Genomic DNA, 15801 nt, shown 5'->3' on the forward strand with positions numbered 1-15801 from the left:
AAAAGTGGTTTCTTTACTTTTCCATAAAGTGTCATATTTGGGAAATTCAGATCTTTATTGGCATGGTTTCTGCTTGACTTTGTTGTGGTTCCCAGCACTTCTTCACTATGTATTAGCTTACTTTGGGTTTGGAATTGATGCTGTTGGTGCTGGTCGTAGTTGCCATCCATGAGTGAGCTGGAAAGCCCAGGGCCCGGGCGTTGGACTACATAAAGACTGCATTTTTCTCAGCGGCAGCTGCTGTTTGCAGAAGTCACTGCTCCTCTAAACCATAGCCTGCATTCTTCAGTCAGATATCAGCAATAGTTGGGCTTTTGCTCCACTGTCGATCAATGGGCAATTATTTATTCATCAGCTATATACCCATGTCTACATCCCGTAGTTTTTAATTTCAACTTCTACATCACATCTTTCATTTATGGACAAAATTTCCATACCCTTTTACTAAGAAGTGCAAGAGTGAACTATAAGGCTTGACCCATTTAGGCTAAAGTTGTGTGTGTAATCACAAGTCCAGGGGGAAAAAAAAGAAAAAGAAAGCCAGGATTACATCTGCCGAGAGGTTTATAGAAGGTACCATCCTTTTTCAAAAAAGATGGTGAGTCATTTGAAAAAGGAGAAAAAACGAGAGAGAAAACTTGATTTCAGATGAAAAGAGAGAACATTTATTATTTAAAGCCCAAATCAGGCTGCATCGAATGTGTTGGATAAGTTTTTACCTTGGGCTGCTTGAAAGAGATTCTGTGGCAGTGAACCCAAATAATCATAGTCACTCACTGCATGAGACACTGCCCAAGACACGCTACAGGTGGTGGCAGTCACCTTCTGTGATAAATAAGCATCAGATCTTCCCAGCTGCTTCTCCCTCTCTGGTGAACACTGTCCCTGATTCACAACATTCTGTCCTGCTTCACTGACTTCTCCGAGGTGTTTCTTGTGTGGTCCTCATTTGCACAGAAAAGGGGTCCCATGGCTCTCTTGCACGTGTGTGGCTTCCACTAACATTCCTAGAGGCATGTTGCAGATACACTTAAGGGAGCAGAATCCCCCCCAAGGACGGACACTAAGACTGAAGTCCAAAGTGACAGCCGTTTGACAGAGAAAGGAGATTGGTGAAACTCCCCAAGGACGACGGGTGCTGTGTGTAATGCATTTATACAGCAGGGCCGGATCCTCCCTGTCCCTGGCAGGTCTTGTTATTCTCTATTCTCCATGTTGATAGAGCGGGTCTGTCAATGCTTTGGAGGGTGTGAATGTACATGCTTCTGGTTACCACTTTGTGTTTCCGTGTCCCTCCTTCAGTTACCTAGCACTGCATATTTCTAGTCCTCTGACTGGCAAATCATTTTTGTTACAGTTCTTTTGTGTAAAAACAGTTCACAGAATAGCTCCGTGTTAGACAAGGCATTAATCCTCACATCACTGGGGATGAGTCAGCACAGTGCACTCCTGCCCGCACGGCTCAGCTATTATGACGTCAGCACCGTAGGGCAAGCCTCAGACACAAGCAGTACAGGGGACTGGAGACCTGTGTCACAGATTAGAAATCGAGGGGGAGACCTTTGAGATAAAAACGTAATTGAAAGGCTGTTTCTGGCTCATAGGAAAATGTGAAACTGATTCTATGATACCTCCACCATTAATCAGGCAGCTTCTAGAGAGATCCTAATTTTTAACCAGAGATAAAGCTGGGAGAATGACCTGTAATGGGGCTGATAGCCCACTCCTGTACCCCCTAACCTTGTCCCACCCCTGGGCCAGGCTTCATGCTTGCTTGGGTTGTTCCAAATCCCAAGGCTGCTTTTCTTTCAAGGGTGACAGGGCCTGTGATAGCCCTGCTGTCCTCAAGTGCCCCACAGACACAGCTGATGGCTCCAGGGGTGGTGCCCCAGATACCTATCAAAGGGAAAAGAAAAGTTCCTGGGAACAGATCAGAACATTATCTCCCCAGCGCTTCTAGCTCCTAGTGCGTCTTCAATGGCCTTCTCCAGACAGGTGCAGAATGCTGCCTTCTCTCCTGGCTCTGCATTTAGTCCAAAGTCCCAATCCGGATTTGACACAGATTTCAATGGGAACTGAACAGCTTCCAGATGTTCCCCCCAAGAGTTTTCTATTCCGTTACTCTTTAGCAGAAACAAAGAGGAGCCTGCCGTAACCTGCCACGCTGCCTGCAAGCAGGTAGCATAGACTGAGCCTATTTGAGAAACCAGGTTATTATAAATTAGACCTCTCCACTATTCAGACTCAGATTCATTCTCAGAACAAAACCTTCCGGTATTGAAAACTCCGTGTTGAAAAGGCTGCAAATTCACTGCCTCAGTGGCATTCTCTGCTAACAAGACATTCCTCCATCACACTCTCTATCCCTCATTCTTCCTTTCACCCTGTGAGAACCGCCAGAAAGTGCCTTACTGCTGCGATCTTCTGCCTTCCTTAGATTGCTAATAGGCTCCATGCTTAGCTTATAGAGGCTAACGCTACTGCGTGGCTTCATTTTGATTAATTATCATGCACAGCTCTTTATTCAGTTTTCAGTCAACAAACATTTATGGAAAGCTAGTTATTGTGCGTCATTCCTGGAACTCCAAGATAAATAAGAAATGCTCCCTATTGCTAAGAATCTCACGGTCTGGTAGGGGTGATAAATAGTAAATAAAGGCTATAGCATGTGATGGACACTGGAATGGAGGCATAAACAAGATGTAACAAGAGGAGCAAGGAGATGTTACAAAGGTGTAATAACGAGCAAAGAGAAAGGAGTGCCCACTTGCAAGCTGGATCTAAAAGTCTACAGAATGAATTGCAGTTTGCCAAGTCAGTGTAGGGGAAGAAAAAGAAAAGGGCATCATAATCACAAAAAAAGCAAGAGCATTTACAAAGTCAAGAGTGTCGAGCAGCAGCCTGCTCCAGAGGACAGTAGCTTAGTATGACCGGAACATGGTGGTTGAAAGGGGAGCCTGGGAGATGAGGCTGGAAAGTGGATGGGAGGCAGATTGCGGAGGGTCTTGTCAGCCATGCAGGGGAGTTTAGATGTGATGCTGCAGGCTTGAGGAGGCTTTGAAGAATTTTAACCAAAGAGTGCTCTGGCTATGTACAGATGGCTGATTGGGAAAAGGGAGACCGGGTCACAAGTGAAAACAAAGGGCCCGGACTGTACAGTGGGGGTGGGAGCGAAGAAGAGACGCTATCTGGTAGTGTTGACATAGACACTGACATCTGCATGATGCCAGCATATCTTGGCCCAGTGCACAGTCCCTGCCTTCTAGGAGAAAGGTTGATGTGTTATGTGGGGCCAAATTTCAGGCCAAAACACTCTTCACAGGAGCTCCAAAAGAGACCTGAATTTGAATCTGACCTCACTCTGAGATGCTGCCTGCTGGTCTCCAGAGATGTGTGACTCCTTTTCCATAGTAAATTTGGAGGAGTGCCAGGCATATAAGGAAGAAGCCATTTCCAGTGTCCCGCTTTTCCCTTCTTTCACCTGAAAATGAAACAATTTCTCAGTAATGTCCCCCTACAGCCAAGCAATACCCAACTTCCTATCATTTGTCTATACTGTCCTTTTCTAAGAAGTTCCAAGCCATTGAACTGAATGGCAACATATATACTGCTGGTGTTGAAACAGTTCAGTATGTCTCTTCCTTCTTTCTGAATTAGAGTTCACCATAAATGTGCTTTTCTCTTGTTCACTTTGGGCTGCCAGGACAATTTAAAGGAAATTTTCAACAGCTTATGTTTCATGGACCATGTTCTCTTTGCAAATGGGAGGGTATGTGTGGGTGTGTTTAAGTCTTCTCTATATTGCTTTCTGGAGAAAGGTTTGAGAAGATGAACAAGATGAGGAGTAGGGACCTATTGAAAGCCCAGGTCCCCCCAGTGACCTGAGTGTAGACTGTAGGCTGGTGATCAGATGGTCAATTATGTGTTTGTCAAAACATAGTGGGCTGCATTCCAGACTGCCAGCTTTGGAAGCCCAGCTTCTGCCAACCAAATGTCATCTGGGAACATGCAACACTGGGCACTGTGAAGGAGTTTGAAATAGACCATGCCACAGCCAACCTACTGCCAGTCTTATAGCACCAATATGGCATGCACAGCCGGGCCCCATGTTTCAGAGCTCAGGAATTCACTGTACTAAATTCAAGAGGTCAGATGGGTTCATGTTTTCAAAGGCCCTGTTCTCTGCTTTGAACATTGTGACTTGCTCCTCAGTGACTTCCAAGTGATTTTTCCAGTCATATCTCTGTGGAAACCACCCTTTTTGTGATGGTTATGAGAGCCTTGTAGAAGTCCCAGAGGAAAGAAAAATATACATACTCACTCTGACAATGACTGTGATTCCGACAGAGGGATTCCAACTCTTAGGAAATTACATTAAAGGTGCATAGCTTTTAAAATATCAGGAACCACCTTGGCAACTTATAAAAAGCAGAAGGGCTTTGCCTATTTTATAAAGTGATTTGCATATACCTGCATAAATAATGTTCCCACCTGTACTTTTATGCATTTAGGTTGAATAAATTAAATTCAGTGATCTTTAAAATATTCACTGTCTTTCATTGCTCAGATACCATTTTCAGGACCCTTCCTTCTATTTTTTTTTTTTTTCCTGAGGTAGTAGTGGCGGTTTTTTTTTTTTTCAATCTTTTAACTAATTCAGAGAATCAAAACACACTACAGACCAGCCTACCACACCTAGGAGCATTGCTTCCCTCTGCTTACATTTCTCTTAGCCTTCTACCTATCAGACCATGAGTATACTATGTTTTTCATAAAGGAAAATAGGGGAATATATTATCAAGATGAAAACTCAGCACATAACAAGATTAAGCTTCACTACCTATATGTATCCAGACTTGTGCTGATACACATCTCAGGGACATACTCATATTAACCTTTTTCCCCCCTTTAGCCACTGCGACCACCCCTTCAGAAACTATCCAGCCACTAACCCATATTAATTGTAACTTGATCCTTCAAACCACAGCTTGGTCAGTGGGCCAGCTTCAAGCACAATCATCCTGTAAGATATTATTAAGCACTTACTAAATACAAAGAATTGTGTTTAGTATGGGGTTAAAACATAAATCTAAGACATTGCCCTTGCTTGCTCTTAAGGAACTCAAAATTGGATTAGCAAAAGAAGTTATACTGTTGAGTATTCCATATGCATATAAGACAATAAGTGACAGTTCCAAAACAAATGATACAGTCCAGTAAGTACTATAGGATTTCATTCATGAAAGAGAGCCTTGAGAGTTGGAAAGTTTCATGTAAAATATGATTTAGCTGGGTCTTGAAAAATGGCTAGAATAAAAAAAAAATGATGAAGAGCAAAAAAAATGATATTCCAAACAAAAGAATAAACCTAAGTTTTGGAATCTTTGAATGGGTCCAATAAATGGCACGGCTCTTTCCCACTCAAGTTCTAAACCCATTGAAAAATAAGACAAAAGAACTTATAACCTAGGGACCAAAAATTTTTGGTAAGGCTTGGTTGAAAGATGTAGGATGGATGAGAGGTAAAATGGGCTCATTGACTCCCTTCCCTTCTATCTATACTTTGAAAAAGCCCTCCCAAAGGAAAATTGAATCAGCATAAGATCAATGCTCTTCCAGGTTACTAACTCCCATTGTAGGAAAAGAAAGAGAAAGAGGCTAAACTCCTGCTGTTACAAACCTCAATATCAGTTCCCCTAATTAAGAGACATGGAGCAAAAGCGATCTTATCTACAAGATGATTCACCTCCATGGGGAACTGTAAGGAATGAGGCAGAGACAAGTTATGTTCAGAAAACTTCCTTCTGAACACTAGGAGTTGGGAAGAGGCATTCCAGCCAGCCCCCTGATGCATGGTCTGGAAAGCAAGAGAAGGAAGTACTGAGTGAGATGAAAATGTGAACCATAGCCAAAAAGGTACCATCTAAGGAGACATACCTTGGGTTGGAGCCTGTAGCCATAGGATTATTGGAGATCTAAACTGAGGGTTTCTTTTTAGAGTCTCAAAGTTACCTGAATCAGAACCCCAGGACACAGGCAAGAAATTAAGATAATGGACTAAAACCTCATTGGGAAAAAATATAGAAAAATCTTGTCTTTAGTTAAACTAATAATCACAGTAAGAATTAGCATGTGTTGAATGCTTGACTTATTTTAGGCACTGGACAAAATACTCTTAACAGCTACCTGATTTAACCTTTAGAGCTAGTCATTAGGTAGATGCTATTGTGATCCTAATTTTGAAGATGAAACAGAGATTTAGCATGTTTGAGTAATTTTTTTCAAGAATGCCTAGTGAGTGATAAAGATAGAATTTGAACACAAGACTATCTGTCTTAAAGTCCTTGGCCAAATTTGATCAAACACAAAGTGAATGTCTACTAAAAGCTGAAGATAATGGAAAGCAAAACAGATAATGGTCGCTGCCCTACTCGACTTACAGTCTAGGGGATGGAAGGCATGCTAATCAAATGGTCACACAAAAGAACTTGTAATTACAAACTGTGCTTGCCCCTATGAAATATAAGTTCCAGGGGCTCTAAAAGCAAATAGAAGAGGGGAATCTAAGTGAGTCTAGGAGTTCACAAGGACCTTCCCTGGTAAGTGACATTTGAGCTACCATCTGAAGATGAAAAACAAGAAGTGAGATTAGGTGGTGGTAGAGGTTTCCAAGGAGAGGGCACAGCATAGGTGAAGGCATCAAATAGAGCTGCATCGAGAGAATGAAGAGAAGAGCAGCTCAGGCTGAGGTTGAAAAGACATATAAGGATGTCAGCATCTTCGTAGGCTGTATTAAAGACCTCCCTAAGAAAAAGAAAACTTAAGAAGGAATGTGCCATGATCAATTTATATTCTATTTTTTAAGTTTATTTATTTATTTTGATAGAGAAAGCAGGGGAGGGGGAGAGAGAGAGAGAGAGAGAGAGAGAGAGAGAGAGAGAGAGAGTCCCAAGCAGGCTCCATGCTGTCAGTGCCGAGCCCAACGTGGGGCTATTTCACAAACTGTGAGATCATGACCTGAGCTGAGATCAAGAGTCAGATGCTTAATTGCCACCCAGGAGCCCCGATTTTGTATTCTAAAATGATTGTGCTACTCTTGCACATTTATTGCAGACAGATGGAAACATCCACACAACAACCTGTACACCAATGTTTGTAACAGCTTTATTCATAATATCCCCAGACTGGAAACAACCCAAATTACCTTCAATGAGCAAGTGTTTCAACAAACTGTGGTATATCCATACCATGGAATACTACTTAGTATTAAAGGGTAACCCTTGATACATACAACAACTTGGATTAATCACAAAGGTATGCTGAGTGAAAAAAAGCCAATCTTTTTTTATTATATACTTTATGATTCTATACTTTATGATTCTATACTTTAAGATTATATACTTTATGATTCTATTTATATGGCATCCTTAAAATAACAAAACTATAAAGATGGAGAACAGATTAGTGGTTGGCAAAGGTTAAGGAGTGGGGAAGAGATGGAGCTGCCAATGGCTGTCAAAAGGTAGCACAAGATAGCCTCACGATGGCACTATTCTGTATCTCCACTATAGTGGTGATCATGCAAAACTACATAAGAGATACAGTTGCACTGAACTAAACACACTCGAAGTGCGTATAAAACTGGTGAAATCTGAATAAGATGGGTAGATTGTACCATTATAAAACCAAGGTCAATCTCCTGATTGTGATATTCTACTATAGTTATGTAAGATATCGCTATTGGGTGAGACTGGGTAAAGGGTATACCAGATCTCTCTGTATTATCTCTTACAACTGCATATTAATCTGCAATAATCGTAAAATTAACATTTAAAAACAAAAAAGCTCAAACTAGTCCATCGTTGTGAATGGTTTCACAGGAGCAAAAATAAGGAGGCTATTATAGTATAACAGACAAGAGATAGACTAGGGCAATTACTGGGAATGGAAGAAAAATAAATGGAACCAAGAGATAATATAGAAGCAAGATATACAGGATGTTCTCATTGACTGGATGTGGGAGATGGAGGAGAGAGAAAGAGCAACCGTGACTACTGGTTTATGCTCATAAAACTGTATGGAGGATGGTGCCACTCACAGTTATGTGAAATACCAAAGGAGAATGGGAATTGAGGGAAGATTACAAGGTCTGTTTTTGAGATACCTAGTGTGAGGCATTTCTGGTAAAGATAACTGAGCATATTGAATAGGCAGGTTAATATACACAACTGGATATTAGAAGTACAGTGAAGGCAAATGAGGCTGTCGGCAGGGATGATACTGCCTAGGAAACAGGGTTCCATAGAGAAGAAAGCCCAAACCAAGACTTGAAGAACTCTTAATATTTAATCAGCGGGTAGAAAAAAAAAAAAATGAGGCTGGGAAACACCCTCAGAAGGAACAGCTAAGGAGATAGTAGGAAAACCAGAAAACATTGGCACACACGTCAAGAGAAGACAGCATTTTGAACAGGGTGGTCTGTAGTAAGACATGCTGCTGAGAAGTCAGTCAGAGACTGAAAATTGCATTTAGTATGTTAATGTGGAGGTTGCTGTTGACTCTGGCAAAAGCTGTTTTGTTGAAGTGGTAGAAGCAATAACCTGTTTGTAATGGTATGGGGAAAGAGTGAGAGGTAAAGAAATAGAGAGCAAATGTGGATAACTCTTAGAAGCTTTACTATAAAAGAAAATGAGCTAGAGTCATGCTTTGGGAAGGAGAGGGTGAAGTCAGAAGATTAGAGAAAAATGGAAATATTGGTATTTTTGTATGCATATGGGAAGCATACAATAGAGAGGAGAGATTCAGTTTATGGAAGGGAGAAGAGGTTGGGATGATTAGTAATGTAAGATTCCTGGTAAGCCTAGAGACATGGAATCCTGAGCATAAATGAGGGATGGGAGGACGCACATCTCTTCTACCGCTACAAGAAAGAAAAAGGAAAGGATGGGGGCAGATGTGTGCCACATACTGAGAGGCTGAGTGGTTTCTCAAATGATAGCTCCTGGGTGTCAGGGTCCTGCTAAGAATAAGTGAGGTGGAGATTTGAAGAAAGTGAAAGTTTAAAATAGTTCTTGGGACAAATGGGACACTAAGTTGACCAGAGCAACCTAGGAGCATTCTCCTTGGCAATATGGAAGGCCTAGGTGAGTCTGGAGGGTTAATGTTGATATCCATCTGTCTTGGGTGATTTTGTCCAGCAATTCAGTGACCAAGGTGGCAGTGCAGAGAGATGAGTACCTGAGTTCAAATTCAAATGGGGTTTTACCCAGTACGTGTGTAAAGATTTAGGGGTTTTAGTTTCTTTCTCTCTTTCTTTCTTCCTTCCTTCCTTCCTTCTTCCTTCCTTCCTTCCTTCCTTCCTTCCTTCCTTCCTTCCTTCCTTCCTTCCTTCCTTCCTCCCTCCCTCCTTCTCTTTCTTTCTTTCTTTTTTTCTTTCTTTCTAGCTGAGGCCAAAATAAAAGGGCAGGAAAAAGGCTCAGTTCAGTTCTCCAAGTATCTAGGGAGCACCTATATTACACGAAGCACTGTATTGCATACAGAAAAAAAACAGAGGTGAATAAGGCACAATCCCTGCCCTAAAATAGCTCATAGTGTAGGGAAGTTTGGAGGTTGCCATTTGGCCCAAAAGTCCAGGAACACATGGTTAGATAACTTGTATCAAAAGACACAGAAACCCATGTCATTCCTTCTTTCTTCTGGCTGCTCCTTCCTCCCACCCTGGCATTACCTAGTTACTTTCTTGCCTTCTCAAAAAATATCTACTGCCTGCCTTATTGCCAAGCCTCTAACATGCATCATAAACATGTGAGTGACAATTCTGACTTCGCCCATCATCATTTTGCTAAAATATGATCATTTAGGAACAATTAGATGATCTATTTGAAGTGTGATGTTAGTACTGTGTGAATTTTCCCTAAATGTTAAGAACTGGCATCTAACTGTACAGAAAGGCTATTTATTTAAAAGAGGGAGAGAGAGAGGAAGAGTGGGTAGGCAAGAGGAGGAAGAGAAGAGAAAGGGAAGGAAGGAGGAGGGAAGGTAGTGAAGGAAAGGAAACTAACTACAGAAGATCTTATATTAACAGCCCATCCTGTTTTTCAGAGGAACCCCCATTCAAAATGAATAATTGAGCCTCCGTTTCTAGTGGTGGCCTACATCCACAGCCTCCCCAAAGGAGCTTCCAAACCTGGAGACATACCAGAGTACTAGAGAATAATTAAATCCAGCTTCTGGCGACCTAAGACATGAACTGGAGAATGTGGAAATTCCTAATTTCCAGTAGAAGTAGGGTTCCTTACTCAGATTTATTCTGAGCATTATAAAATGGTAACAGAAAGAGGTGGTAGCAATGGTAGTTTTCCTTTATTTGAACACATTCCATTATGTAGCTAGATTCCTCTAGGAAATGACATTAGGGCCATTTGACTCAAAACTAAATTGCAGCTACATCTGGGGTAGAATTTGGCAGCTGTTGAGCAAAGCAGCTGTATTTTTTTAATATTTACTTCTTTCATGACTCTACAATTCACACATACTGTAAAATATTAAGAAAGTATAGAGTATAGAGAAAACATCTATAATGCCACTATACAGAAACAACTATTATTAATAATTTTTCAGATCACCTTCTAGTCTCTTCTCTGGATTTTAACATAATTGGGCATACATTGTATGTGTAGAGTTGTATCCCATTTTTAATTAAATATTATATAAGTGCTTCCTGGTGTAATTACAAACTCTTTCTAAATGCCACTGTAATATCCGAATAGTTTTTTTATCAATCATGTAACCCCCTAGAATTTACCGAGCTGTGCCCTCGATATACATATTTGGGTTATTTCCAGTATTTCAGTTTTAAAGTCCTATATGGCAAGAACTACAGTGTATCACCTGGAATTGTCCAACTCGAAGGAATGTTGAGGCAGGCACTGATGTCACCGATCAAGAGAGTGGAGAGGCAATGATGTCATCCTTTTAAGAGAGACACTAATCACTAATGACTATCAAACTCATATTTGAATTTTTAAGGAGCTGTTACAGGGTTTATATAAGCTCTCTTACCCTCAAAGTAAAATTCTGATTTTTAGTTCTAGAGTATACACTTAGTTTTGTTTGCATTTGTTACAATGATGATATACAAAGAAGAACATAAAATTCATTCAAAATCTCACTCCACAAAGACAACCATGATTAACGCTTTAGGAAATACATTTCCATACTTACCGATTCATCTCTTTTTCTTTCTCTTTGTCTTTTTCTTTCCAAAATGAAAGGAAGAGCTGCTTACTCTCTAATCTGCTTTTTTACTCAACATTGTAATAAGCATTTTCCATTTCATAAATATACATCTACATTATCTTTTTGATAGCTACATTGTACTCTATGGATAATTTATTTAGTCAATCACCTATTGATGGACATTTAGGATATTTGGACTTTTTGTCTAACTAAACAATGCTACAATAACTGTCTTTATACACACATACATTTTTAAAAAGCCCTGTCCTGATTATCTACTTTGGATAAATTTCTAGTAGTGGAACTATGAAAGTAAAATTTATCTATTGCTAAACTGTCCTCCAGTACATATGTATCAAGTTATACCTCCACCAATGAAAAAAGACACTTCCCATTTCCCTGCATCTTCACTAATTTGGCAAATGCCAATTTTTGTGCTTTTTGCATATAAGTGAATATTTTCATGTTGGGGGTATGGGATGCTTTTTCCAGGCATGAAACCAAAGCCTAAAAACTTAAAGAAAATATATTAAATTGTAATTACATGAAAATAAAAATCACTGTGGTAGAAAAAAAAAATTTTTAACTGGGAAAAATTGTGACCTATCCCTAATATTTTAAGAGTGGTTATAAATTAACAATGAAAAGGTGAATGACACAATAGAAATTCGGAAGGGCAAACAAGCAGTCTAACACATGTTTAGCTGCTTAGTCTCATTCTTCACTGCAAAGGCAGTGATCCCCAAAGTCCTGCGAGCACACCTCCAACACTGTTTCCTTTTCCCCAGGGGCATCACCAACCCTCACTGCCTGGGAAATACGGTGGGGAGCAAAGCACCAGTCAGGGAACCTGAGGAGTCTCTGGGTGGGGGACAGTTGGTACTTCTCTTGATTACACTTTTTATATTTATATTCATATTCATATTCATATTCATATTATTTATATTTATATTTATTTGGTATTGCCATCCCCCATTGAGGCAAGCTAATTGTTCACTCACATGAGTGTAAAAATGATCATCTGCGCTCTGCCATCAGACTCCAAAATCAGTAAATTATTGGGAAGGGAAAAATACACACTGGCAACATTGCCTGATCCATGTCTCCAGGGCAGAATTGACACTATTCTTCTACCAGATGTAGATAGAGATTTCTGGATGTTCTCATAAATAAAGTGCTAGAGGCCATGTCATCAATGTCCTCCACCTTTCCCTCTCTCTTTCTGACTCCCATGTGTATTGCTACATACTTAATGACATGGAATATTTTTCAGCAACTTCAGGGAAAATGAAAGACGCTGGAGAGGCAGAAATGCCACACTGACAGCATCAGCCTCTGCTTCCACGGTACAAACTGTGACAGGGCGTCTTCCCTGCATTTTGGGATAGGGAGTGAGCGTCTGGAATCTGGGAGTGAGTTCCCTGAGTCTTTCAGAGGAGCAGGAGTTGTACACAACTGTTCTGAGTGGTAACTGGAGCATTCTTTCAGCACAAGAATTTCATTTGCAGATGATAAGGGATGGCATGTACTCCAGGGCATTCTTTGTCCGTCTTTGGCAAAAAACTTTGTACAAGGAAGTCTTGTGTGCCTTAAATCCTTAGACAGTGTCCAGAAAGAAATAGAGGCAAAACATGTCAAACATTGTATGGAAGCCCCGTTAGGCCAACCACAAGCTAAGGCAAGTGGTAGGAACGGGGCCTAGTTAGCAGCTTATTCTCTGCCTGAACAGTCTAACTCCCCAGGAGATGGGAGGAAGGATATGGTTAAGAGCCAGGTTGCAGTAGTGCCTGGTGCTGTTAGAGGCCATACAGCTAGCTCAGTGTACCCAGGGCTCCGAGTGCTGAATGTCTGGCTTTCTTATGCCCTTAGAAAACTTCACCTATTATACACCTGCCTCTACAACATAGCTTATACTCAGAGGCCAAATGAGGACATGATTAAGGTTGAGTGCTATTAATTAATATTATGAGTATCCCTCTTGTTCTTTCTCACCCTTCTCTTTTCTTCCCCAAACATCATGGTTGCCTGTTCAAAGCTGGGGAGGGATATCTCTATCTCTATCTCTATCTCTATCTCTATCTCTATCTCTATCTCTTTCCATCTCTATCTCTATCTCTATCTCTTTCTATCTCTATCTCTTTCTATCTCTATCTCTTTCTATCTCTATCTCTTTCTATCTCTATCTCTATCTCTATCTCTTTCTCTATTTCTATCTCTATCTCTTTATCTCTATCTCTATCTCTATCTCTATCTCTATCTCTTTCTATCTCTATCTCTATCTCTATCTACCTCTGTCATCTCTATCTCTACCTATATCTATGTAGTACCTACACAATCTACTTCAAAGAAGTTTTCTACTAGGGCACTTGCAGAGGCATCTTCTACAAGAAATCTTTGTGATGATAAAATTAAGATTTTTTTCCATTAAATTCTTCTTTTATGTATTCTTTCTCTAGCCTCTTTCTAATTCCTCATTTCTCCTAATGTGGGCACATTGACAACAAATCAGGCATAACTTCCTTATCCCAGACATTATTTAGAGTGGGCCACCTTACCCCTCACACTTTAGTAGGCAAAAATGGATTCCACATTTAGTACCTCCTTGTAAATTTCTAGGATTTTGGGTATGTAGAAAATAACTATCACCTCTAAATTAAAATTAACTCTGTATTTCGAGTAAGGGAAGCATGTGTCTCATGAGAGAATTTGAGGAAAAGGTACACATAAATCCTTTAACAATGTCCTTTGGTCTAGTCCTTACAAGGAAGTCTAGGACACATAAGAGAAGTAATGGGAAATCTGCAATTAAAATCCTCTTCTGGGATTTTTTTCCTCTTCTTTTTTTCACATCATCACAAGCCTTGGATAATGTCTACTATATTGGTTCTTCACCAACAGCTTCCACGTACTCCTCTAACCAGTTTTATAACAGTACTTTTTGGTAACCATTAGGAAGAATCGTAATGCTATTTACTTTTCCCAAAATGCATGAAGCATCTGTTAACAGGGTGTCTGCATACTGTCTATGCATCTACATATAAAGAATTGATTTCTTCATCATCTTACTACCACCAGTCATGAACATCACTCATCTAGAATATATTCAGAGGCCAGCCATCTCACAGCGGGCAGTGTGTTTACCACTCTGCCCTAGCTCTCTAATACACCTAGGGAAAGAGTTTCAGAAACATACACCAACATCCAGAAAACTACTTCAGAGATCTGAATCTTGGTGCAAGAATCCAATAGTAATCTTCTTGGCCACTATTATTTGGAATTTTTCCCTTTTACCCAAACAACAAAGAACTACAGCCAAAATACTTGGAAGAATTCCTTTTGAGCCCTTTTGGTGTTGGATTCTGGTTTATTCCTTCTTAGAAAATGGGGGATTACATTTAAATTCCAGATAAATGTTTTTACCTAATAAGAAACGAATGTGTACTTTTTGACTATTATAATAAAATTAAATTTCATGAAGTGCGACATCTCACACTCCTCTCCAGTCTGGGATCACCAAGAGATGAAGGTCTCCTTTAGTGAGGAGACAGAGAGGATAGCCCCCCAAATGCATGTGAACTTTAAAACAGGAAGGGATGCAACTAGAAACTAGAAAAACAACAGAGCACTATGCACATCAACAGTAGCAGCAACCCTAAAATGAATTAGGCTTTAGTTAAGATGAAATAAAAAACATGCACTGTAGATACTCATCCATTTTGAGGACTGTGCAGAGTTTAGTTCTTCTCAACTCTTAGCAAAATTCTTTTTGTAAAAATAACTTGATCTAAGAAAGATTTCCCCACACCACAGTCAGATTATTTCATGGGAACAGTACACCCATTGGCAGACCACACTGACTTGTGGACCAGCCTGAGGATCCAGGGAAAATAGACTGAGTGACCCAGAGGGACAGAGTCAGGGCCAGCTGTGGACAGGAGTCTTCACCATATTCCAAAAGCTACCCCAGATCAGCCATTTATTTTCTTTCCTAACAATAGGCATTGGAAAACTTAAAGATCAGAGTTCCTTTTAAGGCCTGAGCTATTGATGTATTTAAATAGAGATTATTTCTAGGTCAGCTACAACTACCTTTGTCTGTGGTTCAGGCCCTCAAAGCAGTCCCATACAGGAACACATGCACACACATACACCCATGCACACTCAATCTATTGATGCAAGCTTTTCGTGTACCTGTTAGATGCATTACAAATTTGCTTTTAATGGGGCCTCTCTGCATTCCAACAGAAATATTTCTGGATCTCTCCTGGCTCCCACAACATTTGCTGGGTGCACATTTAATAGGTTTTAGCTTTACTGCCTGAAGATGGAATCAGGGACATCTACCTGCACATGACAGTGCTTTGGCTCTTGCAGTTGCAGAACTTAATGTATGTATCAGTAATGAAAATCTTAATTAAGAAAGCTGCATCATTGTCCACGAACACTCATTTTTCTCCCCCTGCAAAGCCCTTTGTGTATTGCAGTATATACCTGGTCCAGACAGACAGAGCCCTCGAAGAGCTTGTCTGGCAGATCTTCTCTTGATTATTAACAGCTAGCAAA

The 15801-nt window shown here is 40.3% G+C and overlaps 1 protein-coding gene across 50 annotated transcripts in view; it reads left to right on the forward strand.

Annotated features, from left to right (window-relative positions):
• Positions 1–15801, forward strand: part of ZBTB20 (zinc finger and BTB domain containing 20) — a 780465-nt gene that overhangs the window by 617155 nt on the left and 147509 nt on the right. For 2 of the 50 annotated variants that reach the window (XM_086676323.1, XM_086676325.1), the window contains exon 1: positions 1–15801. This exon is cut by the window's right edge and continues 25900 nt beyond it. The exons of the other annotated variants lie outside the window; for them this stretch is intronic. The gene's annotated coding sequence lies outside the window, so the exon portion shown is untranslated. 50 annotated transcript variants of the gene reach the window in all.

This window comes from Puma concolor, chromosome C2 (genome assembly GCF_028749965.1).
Source record: "Puma concolor isolate L17-30 chromosome C2, mPumCon1.1.hap2, whole genome shotgun sequence".
In the NCBI taxonomy this organism is placed as follows: domain Eukaryota; kingdom Metazoa; phylum Chordata; class Mammalia; order Carnivora; family Felidae; genus Puma; species Puma concolor.